The sequence below is a fragment of the Schistocerca nitens genome, chromosome 5 (assembly GCF_023898315.1).
Source record: "Schistocerca nitens isolate TAMUIC-IGC-003100 chromosome 5, iqSchNite1.1, whole genome shotgun sequence".
NCBI lineage: Eukaryota > Metazoa > Arthropoda > Insecta > Orthoptera > Acrididae > Schistocerca > Schistocerca nitens.
In genome coordinates this window covers 731,108,390-731,128,077 of record NC_064618.1, presented here as the reverse complement: position 1 = coordinate 731,128,077, position 19,688 = coordinate 731,108,390, and the positions used below count along the sequence as shown (strand labels likewise).

Below are 19,688 nucleotides of genomic sequence, written 5' to 3'. Positions count from 1 at the left end.
TCCATCTGGCCATGTAAGTTGAGGTTTTCCATGCTTTCTGTAAACAACTTAAGATGAATAATGAGGTGGCCCCATTGAAAGTGCATTGTCAATTCTTTTCTCTATCCTTCCCCAATCCAAGCACAAGCGCTTCATCTCTGATGACACCAATGTTCTTTCCTTCAACAAAATAGTCCATGATAATTTAGAACTTTAAGTGTAGGAGCAGGATATCTTTCTGTGAATAGATAAGAAATTAAGAATTGCTCATTTTAAGTAGTGGGAACTGAGTGGACCATATGCGTTAGTGCACAATTGCAGATTACTGTTTGCAATTTGACAAAAGAGGTGGATTGCTGGTTCTACGGATTGTGGTTTTGAGACCCTTTTGTCTGTTTCTAGACGATGTTGCAACCTTCAGGGGGCACACCATCCTTTGGCGAGTTCGTGCTTGGCTACCACGGGGCACCAGCCTTTGCAGCAGCTTTTCCCTTCCATGCTGCATGTCCATCCTATTGCTGTTCTTTTTCCCCTCCCTTGGGGAAGAAGTCTGGGATATTTTTGGGAATGTGTTCTGTACTTTCAGTAGCTTGACATCATAACAGTCCCTCCACTGTTTTTTTGTTCTTTTTTCTTTGTTTCCATCTCCTATCCTTCCTATGCATTGGCATTTGGAGTTCCTCTTTTTCTTCTTCCTCCCTGTGCACTCCAGAAGGCTGGCTCACATGTATGACATGTAACAGGTGTCTAGGTAATGAATAATTCCCAGCCCCAGATTGACAGGTAGGGTTCGAACATACCCCTGGTAAAGGCCAGGCCCAAAGAGGGGTGATTACCTGAGCTGTTACCTTCCCAAATTGCCAGTTGATCCCTCTGCCAAGTATTTGGGAGGTGTGAACAATCACCTAAGGTGGGTGAGCCCCCCACCGAGGGGCACCTCCAGTTGAAGGAGTGCACAGTCAGAGATGCTAACAGTCATGAGGGATTTTCTCAAAATGAACCAAATGTCTTCTTCTCAGTCTACGTCTACTAAACATAAATGGAAACAGGCTATCGATTCAGAGACTCTCCCAGTGCAATGTTTGATTGTCAGCCATCACTCACCTCGTACAAGAGTGTCTGCACATTCCAGCATCGCAGAAGCACATGAGATATTGGACAGATTTGCATTATCTTGTTGTGATGACAACAGACACTTTGCCCAATGACTCTATAGTTTTGTTCAGTGTCAGGGCTCTGTAGACATTGTGCAAGTGCCTATGAATATTCGTGATGCTCTGATTTTCCACCAAAACAAACTCAGTGACCGCTCTCTGCTTGGAACACATCTTCGTTACAGATACCATTTTGAAGGCTACTTAAAGCACTACCACTTATTGGAACTTCATGAAACTATAGGGGCTGAAGCTGGAATATTCCACGATGTTCCGCAACAAAATTCATATTTTTTCAACCAAAATTGGCTGTGGGGAAACAAAAGATGAGTTGCATTATGTGAACGCTCCTCATATTTGCTTGTCTGATAAGCTTCAAGTTCCCACCAACTGTTGCCTACAGTAGGCTCAGCAGTCCATTAATACACTTGTGTGGTATTAGCTTAATACAATTTTTGTTTCTTCTGTACAAAAAGGGTCAGTAATTTTGTTTTCTATTGTGTTACGTTAAACTGACACCATTAGCTTCATGTAAATATCAGTCTCGTAGAATTAAAAAAGGCAAAAAAATGTGATGTGTTCTTGTGAAGTGTGCTCAGAAATTTTGTATGTTTGATTGTTTTTTGTACAGTTACTGGCCCTTCAATCCATATATTTATTTACTGGCTACATAAATTCAAATTACTCATGTTTGAAGATCAATTCTTCAAATCAGATACATCCACTTCTTGTCTTAGAAACTTAAAATTTTCTGATGTTTTTATGCTTAGTGTCTGTGACCTAAATGGTTATCTTTGTCAAAAATTGCATCCAGTAGCCTTCTCGAAACAAAATGTTTAGAACAAGTAACCTAACATTTGACTCAAATTGATAATGTGCTTAGAAATAAAAAAATGCAGAATATTCACATTTTTTGATCGTGGTGTGTGCCTCTGACACCCACTCATCAAATCAGAATTTCAGAAACTGAGCTTTTTAAAATCTTTTGTAAATGTCCTTTCATGTACACAACAAGTGCTGAATTATAGTTTGTACAACACATGATTTTATAGCTGTCATTCGCTAGGTATTTTAAATACCTTTTCTGTCGCAACTGTTTTCTGTGTGGTATACCATATAGTGTGGCTTTAGTAAAAAGAAGCTATACTCATAAATAAATAATTTAGGAGTAAAGGAGACCCCCCCCCCCAATCACACACACACACACACACACACACACACACACACACACACACACACAAAACAATTTGGGATTGAATTTGGCAAGAGGATTGGGGTGAGGTAAAGTGTAGGGTGGGAAGGGGGGTTATAGAGAGAGAGAGAGAGAGAGAGAGAGAGAGAGAGAGAGAGAGAGAGAGAGGCAGGAAGATGGGTTGCGGTGGTGGGTAGCTAGCAGAGGGAGGCAGCAGGTTTGCTGGCTAGGACTGGGAGAGGGAGGGGTGGCAGATTCACAGTCTAGGCATTCGATGCACGGGTATCGAAGCCAGTGGGGTATGGCACACAACAAAAATGATATGGATTAAGGAGGGAGTGACAAGAAATAAAGACTGTTGGGTGGAGGATGTGCATTAACAGAGTTTGGGGCCAAGAGGGTTATGGAAGCAAACGGTGTGTTGCAAGGATAACTTCTATCTGCGTGGTTCAGAAAAGCTGGCAGTGGTGGGAAGGATCCAGATGGCCCAAATTATGAAGCAGCCATTGAAATTGAGCATGTTGTGCCACTGGATGGTCAACTTTGTTCTTGGCCACAGTTTGGCAGTGGCCATTTATTGTGGTGGACAGCTGGTGGGTTATCAAAACAGCTTGAAAAGTTGTCCAGTGGCTGCAGTGGAGTTGGTATATCCCATGGCTGCTTTCACAGGTAGCCTGCTCTGTCATGGGGTAGAACAAATCTGTGACTGGACTGCAGTAACAAGTGCTGGGTGAGTGGATTGGACAGGTCTTGCACCTTGCTCTTCCACACAGATATCCCTATGGCAAGGGATTGGGAGTGGGAGCAGCATAGGGATGGACCAGACCTAGATGTTGCATAGTTTGGGTAGGTGATGGAATATCACTTTAGGAGGAATAGGAGATATACTTGAGTAGGATTTCTCTCATTTCTGGGCTTGTTGATAGATAATCAATAGTTCCATTGTTCCATTCCGGGGTGATACTGGGTGATGAGGGGGCCATTTCTTTGTTGCCGATTCTTGGGGGGTGGTGGGAGGATTAGGGGTGGATAAGGATATGGTACAGGGAATCTGTTTTTGGACTGGGTTTTGGGGGAGGAGGGGGGGGGGCAGGCCCTCGTGAGACCTTAAGCACACCGAGCAAGGGCTTCTTGTCACGGCAGATATTCCATTCAGGTTTGACAAGGCTATATGAGTGGGAATTTTTGTTATGAAGGGACGACAGCTTTCAGAATGCAGTTACTATTGGTGGTTAATGGGTTTAATATGGACAGAGATGTGGATGGAGCGATCAGAGAGATGGAAGTCAACTTTCAGAAAGGTGGCACATTGGGTTGAGGAGGACCAGGTGAAGTGGATAGGAGAGAAGGTGTTGAGATTGTGGATGAATGATGATAGGGGTTGTTGGCCCTGAGTCCAGATCATGAAGATATCATCATCAGACCTGAATGACTAAAGGGGTTTGGGGTTTTGGGAGGCTTGGAGCATTTGCTCTAGATGGCCTATGAAAAGGTTAGCATTGGAAGGTCCCCTTCCAGGTGCCTGTAGCTGTGCTGCAGATTTGCTTCTATACCTTCCCCTCAACAAAGAAGTAGCTGTGTGGCAGGATATAGTTGGTAAGCTGTATGAGGAATGAGGTAGTGGATTTGGAGACAGGAGGACATTGAGAGAGGTAGTGTTTAGTAGTGCAAGGCCACAGGTTTGAGAGTGTTGGTGTATAGGAAGGCGACATCAGCAGTGACAATTAGGGATTCAGGAGGTAAAAGGATGGGGATTGTGAGAAATCAGTGGGAACTTGTTAGTGTCTTTGATGAGTGAAGCTAGGTTAGATGGAGGTGTTGCTCAACAAGAGCAGAAATTCTTTCAGTGGGAGTGCAATAACTAGCTACAATGGGGTGTCCAGGATTTTTGGATCTTGGGTAGCATGTAGAAGGTGGATGTATTGGGCATTGTTAAGATGAGGAGGGAGATAGGCCTTAGAGAGCTGGCACAGTATAGTGTGTGTGTGTGTGTGTGTGTGTGTGTGTGTGTGTGTGTGTGTTGGGGGGGAGGGGGGGGCAGGTTGTGTGCATGAGCACTTATGCTATTCGGTGAAAGTCTCCTTTTTCAATTTGCTCAGAACTTTCTTATATATTGATATTTGCGTATGTAACACGTACTTTCTATGTTGCTAGACTTAAGAAGTTTCTTTCTTTGTATAATTTATTTTAATCTTTTACGCTTTCTTTTTAAATCAGCCCCCTTTTAGGAAAGAAAGTCTGTTTTGTTCAGAAGATGGCCATCTGAATTAGGAGTCAAGGCCATCCAAGACATCCATGCAAAATCTCAAAAACTGCAGATAGTCATACTGAAGTTGCACTACTTTTTTCTCTATGTGTTGTTTGTCAATAAGAACTGCTTTTTCAACCACAGAAATGTTAGCCTATCATGACCATAGTTTGAGGTCAAAACATCACTTTCATATCAACAGGAAAGTTTAGAGATTTGTGCAGAAAAAAGTATATTCCTCATGCAACACCACAAGTTAGGAGCTAAATGAAGAAATACCTTCTCAAAATAATAATAATAATAATAATCACCCAGTGAATTTTTTGAAGTAAATGAATATGTGTCTGCTGTATTATGGAACATTTCACCAGTGCTCATACTAAATTATAGACTCAACTTCATGCAAAGTAACACATACCAAATCATTGACAAGTTTTTATGTTCAGGTGTAAGATATATTAATCAGTGTAATGGCTTCACTTTGGCTTGTGGTAACAGATGAACTGTTGCTTTAAGTATGTTTAATGTCAATATTACTACATGAGTATTTACATATTTTTTGTTACATCTTTTTGCTTATACCATTGAATTCTACCTTGTAAAATCTAATCAGTTTCTTATCCTAGCATTTCATATATTAAAAATTATTTTTATATTTTAAGCATAATAATATACATGGCTCCTCACCTAATGCTGACACTCTTAATATTTCATAAACAATTACAGATTTAAATTGAGGTTTCTAATAAGTGGCAGTAAGGAGTGTGTGTGTGTGTGTGATGCATAGCTAATACTTGTAATTTCTGTTACTGCTTGTGTGTTGAAGCAATGATACTTTTCTGTGGTTCTGTTTTTGTTTTAATGGCATTCTTTAGCTATCAAAAACAGAAATGTGGTGATATTATGCTTGTCTAATGTTTGTAGTGAAACTATTTTCAAAACTAATGAGATGATGTATCAGAAGCAAAGGGCAAGCCTTTTGCTGCAGGAAAATTCACCTTAAATGCTCTATAAATGTTATATACTGATTCTGATACAATACGAGGCCTGTTGGAAAAGTATCTGACCTTTGGCCAGGAAAAAGAAACTGGCTTACCTGGAGTATTGGACACTTAATCACCATCAGAGTAGTTCCCTTTGGGCCTCTAGACACTTCTCCCATTGGTGCTGCCATTGTTGGAAGCATGCCAAAAAAGCCTCTTTCGGAATGGAGTTTAGCTTGGCTGTTGTTGCAGCCATATTGTCCTCTCTTGTCTGAAATCATGTTCCTTCCAGTGGCCTATTGAGTTTGAGGAACATCTAGAAGTCACAAGGGGCCTTATCAGGAGAGTAAAGAGCCTGTTGAAGCATAGGAATCCGGTTTTTCGCCAAAACTGTCTGAATCAAGTGCGAGGAATGTGCTGGGGCATTGTTGTGATGGAGACACCAGTTTCCTGTTGACTTCAAGTCCAGTCTCTTGTGCCGCAAGTAGGTGATGGAAAAAGTCCCTGTAGTACTCATTGCTGAGAGTTTGACCCTGTGGTTTGTACTCAGGGTGTATGAGGAGCATCTGAAAAGTCTGTGCAAAAATAAAACAACTAACATGTTTGAGGTAAACCTTTTTTATTTTTCGACATAGTCTCCTTTTAGACTTATACACTTCATCCAACACTGTTCTAATTTGTTGATCCCTTCCAAATAATAGGAATTGTCCAAGTCTGCAAAATAGCTATTAGTTGCTGCAATCACCTCCTCATTTGAATAAAATCTTCGTCCCGTCAGCCATTTCTTCAAATTGGGGAACAAATAGTAGTCCGAGGGAGCCAAGTCTGGAGTATAGGGAGGTGTGAAATGAGTTGGAATCCTATTTAATTAATTTTGTGACCACAACTGCTGAGGTTTGTGCTGGTGCATTGTTGTGATGGAAAAGGACTTTTTTGCAGTCCAATCGCCAGCATTTTTCTTGCAGCTTGGTTTTCAGACGGTCCAATAACAATGAATAATATGCATCTGTAATAGTTTTTACCCTTTTCCAGATAGTCGGTGAGGATTATCCCTTGTGAATCCCAAAAGACAGTCGCCATAATCTTTCTGGCCGAAGGAATGGTCTTCACCTATTTTGGTGCAGATTCTCCCTTGGTAACCCATTGTTTAGATTGTTGTTCGGTCTCAGGAGGTACAATAATGTATCCTTGTTTCACCCACAGTGACGAAACAATGCTTAAAGTCCTGCGGATTCTTCCTGAACAGCTGCAAACCATCCTTGCAACACTTCACACAAGTCCGTTTTTGGTCAAGTGTGAGCAGTCGCGGAACCCATCTTGCGGATAGCTTTCTCATGTCCAAATGTTTATGCAAAATATTGTGAACCCATTTATTCGAGATGTCCACAGCACTAGCAATCTCATGCACCTTAACTCTTCTGTCATCCATCACCATATCATGGATTTTATCAATGATTTCTGGAGTCGTAACTTCCACAGGGTGTCCAGAACGTTCAGCAGCACTTGTGTCCATATGGCCACTCCGAAAATTTTTAAAACACTTATAAACTGTTCTAATTGAAGGTGCAGAGTCACCATAATGTTTATCAAGCTTCTCTTTAGTCTCCTGAGGTGTTTTGCCTTCCATAAAGTAATGTTTAATCACCACACGAAATTCTTTTTCATCCATTTTTTGACAGTCACTAGACTTCCTTAATTCACATGAAACACAAAGAAATACACCAATTTGCCTGAAAATTGGTGTGTGTTCTTTCCAAAGATGCTACTAACTAAACATGACCTTGATACGTGCCTTTGGTGCCTTCTCTCAGACTTTGCACAGACTTTTCAAATGCCCCTTGTACTGCACCACACCAGGGGAGTCAAAGAAAGCAGTCAGTATCACTCTGATGTTGCTGTGCACTTGGCAGGCCTTCTTTGGTCTTGGTAATGAGGAATGCTTCCACCTTAACAACTGGGATTTGGTTTCCAGGTAGTACCTGTACATCCAGGACTCTTCACCAGTGATTGTGGTGTTCACAAAGTCAGGGTCACTGTTTGTGGTGTCTAGCACGTCCTGTGAGACTTAACACAAAGTCGCTTTTGCTCCACCGCCAGCAGCATCAGCATGAGTTTCACTGAGACACTCCTCGTCGCCAAATCTTTGGTCACAGTGGAATGTGTCAGAAAAGTGCTGGTGCCCACCTCTTCCACAATTTCTCTGACAGACACACAGTGGTTCCGCATCACTACAGCGTTCACTTCAGCAATGGCGTGGTCATTTTGGTATGTTGATGGCCAGTGGGAGCATGGCTTGCTCCCACCGATGTGCAGCCATCATTAAATTGGTTGTACCACTCCATAATCCGTGTGATGCACATAACATCCCACCAAAAATTGTCTGAAAATTCCGTATGGTTTCCACCAGGCTGTCACCCAGTTTCTGGCAAAATTTGATGCAGTAGCACTGCTCTAATCGTCCCATCATTTCCCTTGCAATGAAAAACCGACACAAGCACTACATACTACCTCACACAACTGCTGTTTGCCACCAACTGATGTTATTGACAGCCAGGAAAAAAATCATGCATGCATACGAAGATTCAAGGATGCGTACGAAGATTCAAGGTTGGCTCATACAATCTCAGTAGATTCAAATCCATCAGGTGTTCATTAAAAAAGAGGAGGTTGCATGCTCTTCTAACAGACCTCATATATGAAATTGTTGCAATGTCAGTTGTGTCTGCCAGCTTACTTGCTAATGCAGTAGAAACAGCAAGTCTTTCCTACAGAAACACCAGCCACACAGGGAAAAGTTAACTACTCTTTTCATGTACTGGCCATTTTCACAACAGCTGTATCTAAATTACAGTAGTTCAAAAGAAAAACATGCTTTGCATACTGCAGATTAAGTTTTTCTATTCATCTTGTGCACCCAGATGTGTTTTGTCTTAGCTACGAGGCATCTTCAGAGGGTGTCCTGAAATATTAAATGATTTTTTTTGTTTGCACATATAGGCTATCATTTACACTTATACATTATAGATTTAAAACAGTTAGTTGAAGCTTGTAAAATGAAATGGAAAAGTACTTACAGATCTGTGCCTAATTCGTTATTTTTAAGCCAAACAGCTTTCTCCCAGGTGGCAAACTGGTTGAAGGTGTGCAGTTTTCCTTTTGGTCACTGTTTTCAATCTGTAGCAATTTAGCTACCATTTTCTGTGTGTATAGTGTCATTTGTTTCTGTAAGTGCTGCCAAATTTATCAGGTTTTGCTTTCAACTGTTTTTTCTGTGTTTATAAGGGTGCTGTGTAAGTTTTTTTCTGTGTTTATAAGGGTGCTGCGTAAGTTCTGTGTGTGTATGTGTGCTTTTATTATTTTATTGTTTTCTTCACATTTATATCCTTGGGAGAGAAATGGGATTTGTGATCATCTATTCGGATTACTGTGTGTTATATGATCAGTCAGTGTAAACAGTGAGTATTTAGTCATATTCACTTGGTCATTTAGCAGTATTTTCCATTAGCCTTTGTTCTGTACATGTGGTAAATTTTTTGTGAGGTTAGGACATATCTTTCATTATTTATTCTATTTTCATGTCTTTCTCTCTTGTAGTAGATTTATGATTATATTCTCTTAAATGTTCTGCAAAAGTTGAGTGGCTTGTACCATATTTCAGATCAACTGAACAATGGGGTACAACCCATCGGCTTTGACCAATGATGTCATAGGTTGCTCGTAGATATTAATGTCTTTAGTTTCGAGCCATAGATAATAAGTCGGTTGTCTGCTGTGGATAAGCACCATCATTGTAAATCGAAATAAATGAATGTGTTTTTAAAAGACAGCACTAGACATTTCGTAAGATTTTTTTTTTCATTTGCATTGATTCTTTCGGTACTTAATTTCATTCTTAGTGATTTTGAGATAATTTGGAAGAATAGCTTTTCATTTAGAAGAATGTTTAGCTTTTCATTTTCGTTTTTAGTTATGGGTTTATCTATTCCCTTAAATATGGAAGACTTAAAGCAGGCTTTTGGCATAGATATGATGGCAACCATTCAATTTTTGCAAATGTCTGGTCTTCTTGCTGATTACGTTTGATGATGTGAGTGCGGCGAATACATGCGCCTCCGAACATATGTCTCTGCTCTCCGTACTCACAATTTATTCATATGGAAGTGTAGCAAGGATTGACTATGGCGCTCAGTTAGACGAAGAGCCGGGTTTGAGAAATCGAAGCTGGCCTTGAGGGATATAATAGAAATTACATACTGTTGGTGTTTGAGAGATCCTGTGTGGTTGTGTGCGCATGAATATTGTGTGAGTGAGCATACCATTTTAGACTGGTATTCATTTTATAGTGAAGTTTGTGGGGAATATATTGAGTGTAGGGGGTCTTTGGGGGGGGGGGAGGGGGGGGAAGGGGTGTTATAGTAGAGATCGATGAGTCTAATTTCAGTTCCACAATGTGATGATGTAGTTTTTAAATTAGTTCCTAATCGAATGAAGAAAGTGTTGGTAAAATTAATTGAAGGTCATGTTGCAGAGGGTTCTGTAGATTTTTCCGATGGTTTTTCTTCATGTAGGGATTTGGGGAATAGGGGTTTTCAGCATCTTGTCATGAATCATAATACTGAATTCAGATATTCATCAATTGGAGTTGTACCAATAGTATAGGAGGTTATTTGTCAGCCATAAAATCTGTTGTAGGGAGGGGGACATGGCACATTTCGACAATACAGAGCCATTCAGATGGATATACATAATGTACCTGTTACATATTGCCCATTTAAGTGTGTCATTTTGCAGTCATTTCTCATTTTCCCTTACTTAGTACTAGTATCACTAGGTTTTTTCAGTTCTATACAAAGGTGAAAAGACTGAGATTTGTAAAATTTGTATCCCATACTTCACTTGACGTATACAGGTCAACTGAAGTGCAGGATATTGGTGCTACACAGACGAAAAAAGCAACATATGTATCATTGATATCATTTACCTACATAGGTCAACTGAAGAACAGGATACAAATGTTAGGTATGTCACTATTTTTCGCCTTCGCTAGCACTAGTAACTTATTCTTCAGTTGACGTATACAGGCCAACTGAAGTACAGGGTACACGTGTTATAAATGTCATTATTTCCCGTTCACTAGTACTAGTATCCTATTCTTCAGTTGACTTTCTTAGCTCAACTGTAGAATGGGACACAAATTTTGCTGTTGTCAACTGAAGTATGGGGTACAAATTTTATATATGTCGTTTCTTTTCGCCTTCGCGTAGTTGAACTGAGGTACAGGATGCCTATGTTACGTACATTGATTTCTTCATTTTTGTTAGCAGTAGTATTCTATTCTTTAGTTGGCATATATAGGTCACCTGAAGTATGTGATACAAATATTTTGTGTGTAGGTCTTTTTGCCTTCGCTAGTAATACTATCTATGTAAGAACAGAATGCTACTAGTAGCAGAAGCAAAAGAAAAAACATCTGCAAAATTTGTATCCCATACTGTAGCTAAGGTATACAGATCAACAGAAGTTTGAGATACAACTTATATATGTGTCAACTGAAATATTCCATGCTACCATTACTTCTATCCCTTTTTTTCTTCACTTTTTACAGAAGTACTAGAACTCAAAAAAGCGATATCCTTAACATTATGTTCGAAATATTACTGGATGTGACATATGTGTACCATCTGTTTTCTCTCCTGCATTCCTTTGTTTATGATCACTCATCTTTGCTGTTAATTCTGTCTAATAAATCATCTCTGGCAAATTCTGATGTCATTGGTCAAAGCCGACAGGTTGTATCCCGTTCATCAGTAGTCCCCATATTTCCATGCTCTGATATGTTCTTTGTACTGGATGTTGAATGTCCTGCTGGTTGTCCTACATATCTTCCATCACATTTGTTATATTGTGATTGGTATATTCCTATTTTCTGGTAGACATCTGTGTCTTTTGTTATTTTTAGAATGTACTTATGGATTGAACTGTCTGTTTTGAATGCCATGTTCATACATTCTCTTTTGAAATTATTTGTTATTTTATGTGTGAATTAGTGCATGTAGGCCATTGTTTACCATCTTGAATCTTCTTTCTTGTTTTCACGTCTTCTTTGTGTCACTGTTTGCTGTGTGTGCTATTTGTGTGGTGTTATGCTGTGCTGTTGTTTGGGACTGAGTATGTGTCCTGTTTATTGACTGTATTTGTTGCTTAATCACATTGTTCAACTTTGTGACTAGATTGCTATTGTATCCAATGTTTGTTGCTAATTGTGTGATGATGCCTGTTTCTCTTTAGCAGCTTTCTGTGCTAAGCCGTTCTGTGTCGAGTCTATGAAGCATGTATCTGGGGCCTGATTTCTTATGTGAGTAGGGTTGATTTGAAATCTGATGGATGACTGTGTCCATTGTAGGTTTTGTGAACCTTATCTTTTTGTGTGCTGTGCTTATATCTGTATGCAGTTGATTAATTTTTGCTGGAGGTTCATCAGTTAAACAAAGGATGTCATCCATATATCTGATTCAATAAAGTCTGTTGTAATTGATTATGATAAAGTTTATAAAAATCAGGTTTTGGACATAGGTTATCAAAATGTTGGCTATGGCACCTGACACTGGGGATCCCACTGGTTGCCATCTTCTTGTAAATAGTACTCATTATGAAATTGAAAGTAGTTCATTCAGCTATCAGTTCCAGTATTTTGTGTATTTCTGTGATGTGTTCATCAGATAGTTGGCTCTCATCCTTTAGGTTTTGTTTTATGATGTTTATTGTTTCTGCACTGGTATGTTAGAGTACGTATTATCTATGTTGAAAGAGAATAGGCAGATGTGTCTGGGATTTTTATACCTTTTATGAGTTGCATTAACTGTTAGGTTTTTCATATAGTTCTGTCTTCTTCTATTTTATAGGTTTCAGATGCTAATTTCAACATGTCCTTCAAATTTGTAAGTGGGAGCTTTTTTAAAGTTTATAATCAGACGTAAAGGGATATTAGTTTTAAGGATCTTTGATTGGCTTTGGAGGGTGGGTGCAGTGGGATTACTCCATATTAATTATCCTTTTTCTCAGTCATCTAAATTAATATGGAGTAATCCCACTGTACCCACGCCAATGCCAACCGAATATCCATTACGCCCGATCAGAGCCCATTATTTGGCAATCACTAGGGCTTCAGAGCATGCTGACTTCAAGCCACCTATGGTACATCTAGGAGGACATAGTCTGTGATGTTTAAGTGCTCCGTAGTTTGTTGAACTCCGCAGTCAAAGGGTTGATTATGTGGGATAACCCCAATACTTCAAATTGTCTTCTGGCATTACTACCCTGTCCTTAGCCTGTTCAAGAGTCTTCCATATGGGCCATTCATTGGTGAAACCAGCAGCTAGACTATTCTAATGTTGTCCAATGGTGTTCAGACCTCATCTTCCATACAAATAGTTGGGGACATGTTTGTTGGGCAGTTTTATCTTTTGCTCTCATGCAACTTTTCCTTGGTGTCAGTCTTGAAGGAGTAGTATGGAGACCATGTAGTGAGTGTCTGTTGGATGTCTGGAGGGGCAGTTCCAGCTAAATGTTTTAGTTTTATCCCAAGGTACAGATTTCAGACATCCAAGAATGAGTCTACCTAACTTATTAAGAGCAATACAGTATCTGCTTGTTTAGCATGGCGGAATTACCAAATAGGGCTAGCATATTCACCTGTTGATGAACTCGAAGGTAAAGCTGTAGTTTTAACTTTCTTGCCACCACATTCCAGAACATTCCCACAATTTTGTGCAATATGTTGTTTCTTGCAGATACTTTTCATTTTAAATTAGGTGCTGCTTGAAAGCCAATGTGTGGTGTAGAGTGACCTGAAGATATTTGGGTTGGAAACATGTGCTCCAGCTGCACTCATCTTCAAGTTTCCTGAGGGTCTGTCTATTCTTCACGTGGAATGTGCACGCTTCTGTTTTGCTGGAATTTGGTTTTACTTGATCCTTGTAGTAATATTAATCTAACTCCTCCAAAGCAGAATTAATATTTATTTCCACCTGTCCAAAGATCTCACTCTGGGAACAGAGGGTGAGGTCATCACCATGGTTGAAACTTCATGCATTGTTAGGTAGGGTTTGAATCATTAGTAAAAGTATTAGGTAACAGAGAAGCCAAAACTCTGCTCTGTGGTAACACATTCTTTTGGATCCTCCATTGGCTGTGCTAACTTTGAAATTCTATAAATAACTTTTGATTTTGAAGGACATTTTGAATCATTCATGTAAGATAGTGATCTTTAGTTATGCCATACATTTCGATTGGAGCATTTGATTGTTGTTTGTGTCTTTAGCTTCTGTTAGATCAATGAATGCTACCCCAGTGACCATTCTTGTATCAAATCTGCATTCAATATGCTGGGTTAGATTTAACACAGGTGCTGCAGAGTCCTTACCCAGTCTGATTCCAGATTGCTGTGGGATTGAGAGGGAGTCGACTGCTTCTACTTGTAAAAGTCTCTTATGGCTCATTCATTCAAAGATCTCATAGAGATGATATAGAAGAGAGATGGTGTGTAATTCCTTGGGTCATCAAATTGCTTGTCTGGTTTCACAGTGGCACATACACGAGACTTCTTCCCTAGCTTTGAGATCTGACATTAACTGAGACAGCTATTGAGGAAACTTAGGAGCCAGTCATACATTTTTGGACCAAAATGTTTTATGTTTTCAATTCTTAGTGTATTTACCAGGTTTATAACTGATATTGGTCCCTGCAGTTATTTAGTTGGGAAATATCACTCCATTTGTCTTTCAGAGACCTGCATTCTTTACTTAAGACTTAGGAATGCAACAACCTGGGATACCATTATTAATGAGGTTACCTGCTATTTGATCACCAGAAACATTGGGATGTACTGATCTCTTCAACAATCTCCATGTTTGTTGACTGCTTCTCAACATATCTAGTTCTTCCATGAGTTCTGTCTACTTCTCTCTGTTGACTTTAGTGAGTGCGTTGTTAAAGTGGTGGCCAGCTATTTTTGTGTCCTTATTCCATGGATTTCCCTTGAAAAGTTGAAGGTACTTCTTTAGTTGTTGCCCTGTACTCAGAGGTTTCTCGGTATGTAATTGGTTCTGCAACTCTGAGGAATAGTCATCTGTGAGTGCTTCTGTACTATTTCAGAAAATTGTTTGTAGGGCTCAAGTGTATGGACTAGTTCAGTTATCTTCTGATCCAATATGACTGAATTTCTGCCAATTAGTCTTTCTGAAGTTAAATCTTCAATGGTCTTATTGCCGACATAATTTTGCATATTACTGGTCATGTTGGGTGTTTAGGATGGTGCCCATACAGACTTCGCACATTGTTCAGCAATGTTATCACCAACAGACAAAAGATGAGAAATATAGCCACTCCTCCAGCTGCTACTATTGAATTATGTGGGTTGTTTGTTGCAATGAATTAATCTTAGCTTATAAGAGTCTGCCCATTGGATAACATTTTCACAATTTTCAACATCATCAGTTGTAACCCCATACAGTACTATGACTGTTGAAATCTCGAGTTATGGACTTAATTTTTCCTTTTTGAAAGTTCTCAGATGTGTTGAAATTGATTTGTTACCTGGAGGTTTGTACACAGAGGAAATAACACAGTCACTAAATTCAGTGGTAATAATCTCTAGTTGTATCTTTTTCTGACATCAGTTTATATGTTCTTAATATCTGCTTTTGCAAACACTGAGCTCTTGCACTGTTGATGCAGCCACTTCACAACGTGAAATATACAGTGGACCCTGGGAGTAGAAGTGGGGGGGTGTTTGTGTTAACAGCTGTCTGTGTGGGGAGCAGCTGAGACACACTGTTTTTTTGGAACAGATATCAGATCATCTTCATCTTGAGCTTCAAACCATCACAAGGCATTATGTAGACTTGTAAATGCTTCAGAAGCAGCTGATATATTTTCACCATCAATTTCTGGACCACTTGTTAATGAGATGCTGGTGACATCAGCTTTATCAGTGATGAGGTTTACAACTTCAAATGCTGCCAGCCACAACATTCGAACAGTTGCTTGTAGCTGCTCTATGAACGTGTCAACAACAACTGAACTGCAAGCGACTGACATACATAGAATGAGTGAGTAATATTGTTGAATGTGAATTCCAAAAGTGCCTGTTGGGTTGTATGTTGGCTTCTCTGTGGGGCAGCGATGGCTAACAAGGTAAATTGATTCAAATTGAAAAAGCCATAGACACGACCTGTCTGAATCGTGAACTACAAAGACTGTGAATACAGACAGACATACAGATAGGCAATTATAACTCGAGAACCACTTATGCAATTTACATGTTTCTTTCTTTAACTCACAGATATATTCATTTACTATCTATTAGTATATATTAAGCTGCTTCAGGTATCACAAGAAATAAGCTGTGGCTATAATTGTAAGTCAAGTCGCAAGAAAGTGGGCTGCCGTCATGCTCTCTTGCAGTATGCTGCTTAAACTATTAGAGCAAAATCATTTGATTTAGTAATGAATTGTAGACCTCAAAAAGAACCACAAAAAGTCAGCGAGAGCATGTGTTTGTGTTTCACAGTTGAGTCACAAAGACACTTTCTCAGCTTTGCAGGTGCTGAAACAGGCGACTTCAGAAGACAAAAATCATCATTATCGTTGAAGCGTAATCTTTTATTTAGGTACATCTTTTTGAGCTCTACAATGTGGTACTACATAACATGATGTAGTACTTATGGACTATGTAACGTATTTCAAGAGAGCACGTTGGCGGAAAACATTTTTACTTCCTATAGCTGATGACATTTAAACGGGTGAACAGACTTTCAGAAATATAGCTAAGAACCGTCCCGATTAAACCAGCTTTCAGATAAGAAAACGGCTTTAAAATTGGCACTTTCATTTGAGAACTGTGTTGGGGCAGACAGAAAGACAGACTTACAGGTCAAACATATAAACCTCCGTTCTGCATTGGGAGATCATATTTGCCCCCTGTGGGAGCTCCCCTCTACTGTATAGTGTCAACCACGTTCTAACAAGGGTGCGGGCAGATAAAGATTGAAAAGGTCAAAAGTGCGCTGGACAAAGGGGTCATATTGGCTCGAAAGGTTGCCAACTTTTAGCCAAGCGTGCTCCATACGCACATTTGGTAGTAGTTATGACATAAATTACGACAAGGAATAAAATGATTTTGTGAAAGCACATTATATAGACGTTCACATTCAAACATGTCTTACTTTATTTGTTTCTCATTGACACACATGGCCTTGCTACATCGCTGAGGTTGTTGGCAGTCATAAACAAAAGGCGATATGTAGCGATCAAAATTTTTGAATGATACTCAACTTATCTTGGATATACTGTAAGCGTTCTGGCTGAAATTAAGCCCTGATGTTTACTGCCTTTCCTACAATTTTCTTGTCTTCTAGTGCACTCTTTGGTCAACGTTGATTGTCTTGAGTTTACATTATTACTCACATTTGCAATGATTTTATAAATTAAAGTTGCTAAGTACCTTTCCCAAAACCAGTTAAGGTGAAGTTCACTATTGGTGTAAAGTGCTGTGGATTAAGCAAAATGCGATGAAGATTTAGCCTTTTCATCCATCTTGCTTATGTCAACTGTCTAAGCTGTTCCTTTGTGCTGCACTTTTAGGTCACTGCATGAGTCACTCAATCATGTGATAACGCATGTCACATTGACTTCAGATTAAGGGTTGTCACATGATCAAGTTAGTAGGTTATTAATCAGCCTGTATTCCATTGCTTACAGCTCCACTGGTAGTTCAGGTGATAACTGCTGGGCAGTTGCCTGTATGCATTAATCTAGAGCTCCTTCATGTTAATAATTATGCTAATGTGTTCCTTTGGTAATTGTAAATTTCATCTCTTTATTGTCTACTGTTAGTTAGTTAGTTTCACATTCCATGGATCATTTGCATGATAAATCATAACGATGTGGGGCAAGTCATTTTAAATTCACAGTGCAAATTAATTTATAAATACGGCTAAATGATGAACATTTATAAGTTTTTATTTATTTATTATTATACAGGTGTGAGTTAGTATTTCCTACCTACCATCTTTTACACATTATAATAATAGAATTTCATCTATGTAACAGAAGGAAATGTCAAGGAGAAACTTTTTCAGTTTGTTTTCAAGTTTTACTCTGTTGTCTCTCAGGCGTGTTATATCTCTGGGCAAGTGTTGAAAAATTTTAGTTGCAATATTGTGCACCACTTTTTGTACTGCAGACAATGTTAATGTGAAATATGTACATCATCGTTCCTTTTAAACTGAGTGGTTTATTTACAACAAATTTCCTGAGGGAATAAATATTCTGTGAATCAGTAGTTAACAGATTTCTACAAGATGATAGTGGCTGAGCACCAGATTTTATTCTACAGCATATTTTTGAGCAATTAAGACTTCCTTTCTTAAAGATACAAACTACATTCCTGGAAATGGAAAAAAGAACACATTGACACCGGTGTGTCAGACCCACCATACTTGCTCCGGACACTGCGAGAGGGCTGTACAAGCAATGATCACACGCACGGCACAGCGGACACACCAGGAACCGCGGTGTTGGCAGTCGAATGGCGCTAGCTGCGCAGCATTTGTGCACCGCCGCCGTCAGTGTCAGCCAGTTTGCCGTGGCATACGGAGCTCCATCGCAGTCTTTAACACTGGTAGCATGCCGCGACAGCGTGGACGTGAACCGTATGTGCAGTTGACGGACTTTGAGCGAGGGCATATAGTGGGCATGTGGGAGGCCGGGTGGACGTACCGCCGAATTGCTCAACACGTGGGGCGTGAGGTCTCCACAGTACATCGATGTTGTCGGTGGTCGGCGGAAGGTGCACGTGCCCGTCGACCTGGGACCGGACCGCAGCGACGCACGGATGCACGCCAAGACCGTAGGATCCTACGCAGTGCCGTAGGGGACCGCACCGCCACTTCCCAGCAAATTAGGGACACTGTTGCTCCTGGGGTATCGGCGAGGACCATTCGCAACCATCTCCATGAAGCTGGGCTATGGTCCCGCACACCGTTAGGCCGTCTTCCGCTCACGCCCCAACATCGTGCAGCCCGCCTCCAGTGGTGTCGCGACAGGCGTGAATGGAGGGACGAATGGAGACGTGTCGTCTTCAGCGATGAGAGTCGCTTCTGCCTTGGTGCCAATGATGGTCGTATGCGTGTTTGGCGCCGTGCAGGTGAGCGCCACAATCAGGACTGCATACGACCGAGACACACAGGGCCAACACCCGGCATCATGGTGTGGGGAGCGATCTCCTACACTGGCCGTACACCACTGGTGATCGTCGAGGGGACACTGAATAGTGCACGGTACATCCAAACCGTCATCGAACCCATCGTTCTACCATTCCTAGACCGGCAAGGGAACTTGCTGTTCCAACAGGACAATGCACGTCCGCATGTATCCCGTGCCACCCAACGTGCTCTAGAAGGTGTAAGTCAACTACCCTGGCCAGCAAGATCTCCGGATCTGTCCCCCATTGAGCATGTTTGGGACTGGATGAAGCGTCATCTCATGCGGTCTGCACGTCCAGCACGAACGCTGGTCCAACTGAGGCGCCAGGTGGAAATGGCATGGCAAGCCGTTCCACAGGACTACATCCAGCATCTCTACGATCGTCTCCATGTGGGAATAGCAGCCTGCATTGCTGCGAAAGGTGGATATACACTGTACTAGTGCCGACATTGTGCATGCTCTGTTGCCTGTGTCTATGTGCCTGTGGTTCTGTCAGTGTGATCATGTGATGTATCTGACCCCAGGAATGTGTCAATAAAGTTTCCCCTTCGTGGGACAATGAATTCACGGTGTTCTTATTTCAATTTCCAGGAATGTATTAGAAATTGGACAGATTGTTACTCGCCATAAGGCTGACCCACTGAGCTACAGACAGGCACAACGAAAAGTCTGTTACACATTACTGCTTTCAGCAAAAGCCTTCTTCAGTAAAGAAAACACATGCGTGCGCGCGCACACACACACACACACACACACACACACACACACACACACACACTCTTACACAAGTAAGCACCCCTCACGCACACATGACCGCTATCACCGGCAGTTCCAAACAGATTGTGACTGATGTGAATAGCAATTTG

The 19,688-nt window shown here is 40.6% G+C and overlaps 1 protein-coding gene across 3 annotated transcripts in view; it reads left to right on the top strand.

Moving 5' to 3' along the window:
• Positions 1-19,688, top strand: part of LOC126260934 (probable Dol-P-Man:Man(7)GlcNAc(2)-PP-Dol alpha-1,6-mannosyltransferase) — a 173,340-nt gene that overhangs the window by 18,015 nt on the left and 135,637 nt on the right. The gene's annotated exons all lie outside the window — the stretch shown is intronic.